Genomic DNA, 4,266 nt, shown 5'->3' with positions numbered 1-4,266 from the left:
ATTTAATATAACAGAATAGAATGTAGTCTGCTAGATAACTGGAACGTTTGACCTTAAATACTTTTGTACTCAGTGTTTGGGGAATATAGGTGACAAAGAGATAGTCATATCTATGGAAAGGATTGGTTCTGTCTTGTTAGGGCCTGAACTGCCAGTCATATCCATATAATGGATAAAATATTTCCTTTGGACTGTGATAGTAAAAAGACTGGCAAGTTAATGCTTTGGTACAGATTAGTTGTTGTAGATATATTTTTTTTTTGCATAAATGATGAACAATCCAAATAACCATTCCTTTACTATTGTTTGCAACTCAGACATTCCATCAGCTGAGATTGTTTCCACTAGACAAAGGGTTTACTAGAGAACTTGATGTCTGCTGCATCTGCTGGTTCAATAGGATGTCTGGTGAGTTTCTTTATAATAAAGGGTAGTCTCATACTGAGATAATACCTTTGATTGGTGGCCTCAGCTGAAAAGTCCCCTTTAAGAGGACAAACTGTCCAAGAAATGTGTTCCTCAGTGGAGAGAGACAAGCAATGCTGAATGAAGTCCTGAGTGAAAGTTGGAAATCACAGTCATGTACTTTGGTAACAGAATGGCTCAGGCCCTTGCCGATTAAGTCTGACAGGTAGTCTAGAACTTCAAAGATGGCAGCTTTCTTCTGCTAGTCTGGAGAAATGTGTCCATTTGTCTTCTTATGTTTTTCTAGTGCAGGTTTTTTGAGAAGACAGGGGAATGTCAACTGACTTTTTGAGAAATTCTGTGTTATTGGCTATGATTCAAGACAGAAAAGCTGGGTGGATAATGCATAGGTGTGTAGATGCAGATGAAATATACTAAGGGATTGACAACAAAATTTTGAAGGGTTTGATATGGAATGGGTCAACATTCAAGTACAGTAGTGCCAGAGGAAATCAGGTCTGACATGGCCATAACAGGATGAAGATGATCACCTTGGCATGAAGCTCTTTCAACTTCCGGATCAATTTGATCTTCAGTGGGAGTGGGAACAAGAAAAGCAGATGTGTGAGCCACTGGTACATTAGGGCTTTAATTTAACAGTTATGAGGGAGGGGACTCAGTGAGAAGTACTGGGAGATCACTTTTGATGAAGATGCAAGGAAGTAAACAACTGTCTCCCACTATATACAAAACAGCCTCATGGTTACTGTTTGGCTTAGGGGTCATTCAAGGAGAAGAAGAAGAAGGCATCTGCTGAACATATTTGCTAGAGAACCAGCTTATCCTTTCCAGAGAAATGAATTGTTGCTAGCGATAGTTACTGTCCACTGCCCGCTGGCATCTCTGCATGTGGCACAAAAGTGTGTCTCTTTGTTTGCTTGCTAATATACTAAACTGCCACCATGTTGTCTGCACTGATGGCAATGGCTGCATGTGTAAGACCAGAGCAGATGATAGCCATATTGGACCCTAGGCAGTTTGATGGAACAGGCCACTTCAGCACCCATTCTAGTGTTCCATTCCTTGGTTATCTCTCCCCATTACCATAAACATTGTTCAAACCTGTCAGTGTGCATACTATTTTTTTATTTACTTCTACAATGGTTACAGATATTTGGACTTCATTTAAAACTATTTAAAATGTCATTCCACAGTAAAGATATCAGGATTTAATTTAAAACTTTTATTTAAAAATTTATATCACGGTCAACAATAGCCATTTTCTAAAAAAAAAAATAGTTTCACAATGAAAACAGACTTAGTATGAACAACAATAAACTTCTCTGCCCTTGAAACCCACATTCATAGAAAGCGCATCTGACCAGTGGCAGAGTAAGTGTACTTTTGGGCTGTTTTGAAACCATGGGCCTTCTATACACATTTTTAGGAACATGCTTAAATGCATGTTCTTTGATTCATCTTCCTGATTGTATTAAATGATATTCCTTGTTTAATAAAGCATAAATTGTTAGAGTATGTTTTAACTTTGTAGTTTTGAACATTTTTCCAGTAAGCAGTGGAATTAAATGTATGAACCAATTGTGACAAAACTACCCATTTTAGAACATTTCAACTATAAAAGGCCCCTCAGACTGTTGTCATTATAATCCTCCAATATCAGTCAGTATGCACAATCTCTGCAGAAAAAAAGGCATCTTAATAATTTCACATTAAAAAAATATGTAACTAATAAAAAGGTCTCTGCTGGCAAATGACTTTGCATTTCAGTACTTCATTTACAAATTCAGTGCTTCCTGCCCTTGAAGAATAAATTGCCCATGTTGCATAAAAATGATGTGCTGGTGGCATGCAATAAGGAATGACTAGTAAACCAATAGCAGTTTCACAGTTACTGGGCATGTCATCCAAAGAAGGACACGCTCAGGCGTGCATCCCCTTTATGCTGCATGGCAGTGTCAACAATTGATCTACCTGGTATGGGGAGAGAACCCACAGCCTTCTGCACCAAAACCAAGTGTGCTACCTATTGCACCACTGACACTGAACAACACAACTCCCAAACTCTATGACTGACATTGATAGACTGTAATCCTCAGTAATTTATAAAACAACAAAAAATGGAGACCTGGCCATTGATGCAGAGGTTTAAGGCACTGCCTGTAAATAATTAAGGTTCAGGGTCTGACTCTAAGCAAAGTCACATAACAAAACAGTGTGTCACACATATGAAAGATTACACAGAGCTTCAGCTCTAAAAGGCATGACTGTAAATCAGAGGTGGGTTGCTTGCTCTGTCTTCACATTACATTGCCATCTCCTGTGCACCCTCCATTTGTTTCTAAAACAAAGACTGCATTCACTGGAAGGCAGTTCCATGGCTCTGTTGTTCTGTAGTCACTGGAAGGTGAATCTATGGTCTGTATATCTTCTCAACCCCATTGCCATGACCTATTTAAATCTCCCATGGTTTTGGTTCCTGAATACTAGGATGTTGTTCTGAGGTTTCTGGGCTTGCAGTGTGGAAGTTCTGTGACATCTGAATGCATGCTGTGTTTACAGATGATCAGGTGCTAATGCTGGGGTTTGTTCTTAATTTACTGAAGATTTATTTTGTTATTTTTATAGCAAATCCAGCCAGCCATGCTCTCCCAGCCAACTACAGGCCTTAGGCAGCTGCCTAGGTCACATAGTGCTGGATCCTGCTCTGTGCCTGACTGTCTTGAAAATTCTTCAGCATTTGAAGAACTGCTCTCATTCATTTCCAGCATACTAAGATGGATCTACAGTTCCACTGGGAATCTTGCTCCTTGTATATAGTCTGCCCTATGTAATGCCATTCACCATATGGCAGACTCCTCTATGGTGTATGTATATGTAAGGTCAGGAGTCTGAAATGGGCCTACCAACCACAATATTGTTAGAATGTAACCACCACTTGAGATGTATCTTGCAACATTTCGTGAGACAGATTTAATTGAAGACTGGTTGTCCAGGTTGGTTCCATTGTATGTGTACAAGCCATTGTAACATCCTCATGTGCAGACTGGCAGGGGGGATTATGACTACTTCCACTTCTATGTGGCCCAATACCTTGAGACAGGATTCCTCAGGTTATGGTCAGACATCAAGACCTGCAGTACAGACTGAAGAGTGGATATATTTTCCAATGATGGAAAACCTTACATAGTGTTATGTCCATGACATAGCCGATAAGTACACTGTATTTGGAGGTCTGTACTGGAATTTCACTTGACAGTAATTCTGACAGACTTGAGCAATCTGAGCAGAAACTCTCTCTTCTAAACCAGCTTATCTGATGATGATGTTGCAGCAATGAGTTAGTCATCCAAGTATGGAAAGGCCTTATAGGTTCATAGGTTCATAGGTAGATACTAGGCTATCTGCCCTAGGGCATTTATAAGCCTAGCCAGAGTGTATTTGGCTTCCGCCTCCTATTAGATTAGCCTACTGTGCCTCTGTAAAGTAGGTCACAGAAGGTACCCTTTTAAGATTAGTTTACTGTGCCTCTGTCTAGCAGGGACACAGAAGAGATCCCAGGGGTGAATTTGCGATTTCCCATCCACGCGTCCAGATTTCGCTTGAAGAGGGTTAGCGATGAGCTATGTCTAACATGAATTGGGATTCTATTCCAGAGTGAGGGGAGCCTCTGGGAAATTAATGTGTCCCTCCAGCATGTCCTATTTATTTTTGTGTTGAGGTTTAGGTCCTTGGAGCGTGTAGCTCTAAGGGACTTGGATTTTTTGAGGTGGAGCATGTCCATTAATTCTGGGTTTGACATGGCTTTGTACGTCAGGCATAGATCGCCTCTGAGTAGGCGGT

The sequence above is a fragment of the Protopterus annectens genome, chromosome 10.part0 (genome assembly GCF_019279795.1).
Source record: "Protopterus annectens isolate FY-2018-M chromosome 10.part0, PAN1.0, whole genome shotgun sequence".
Lineage (NCBI taxonomy): Eukaryota > Metazoa > Chordata > Ceratodontiformes > Protopteridae > Protopterus > Protopterus annectens.
Note: the sequence above shows the minus strand (reverse complement) of the source record.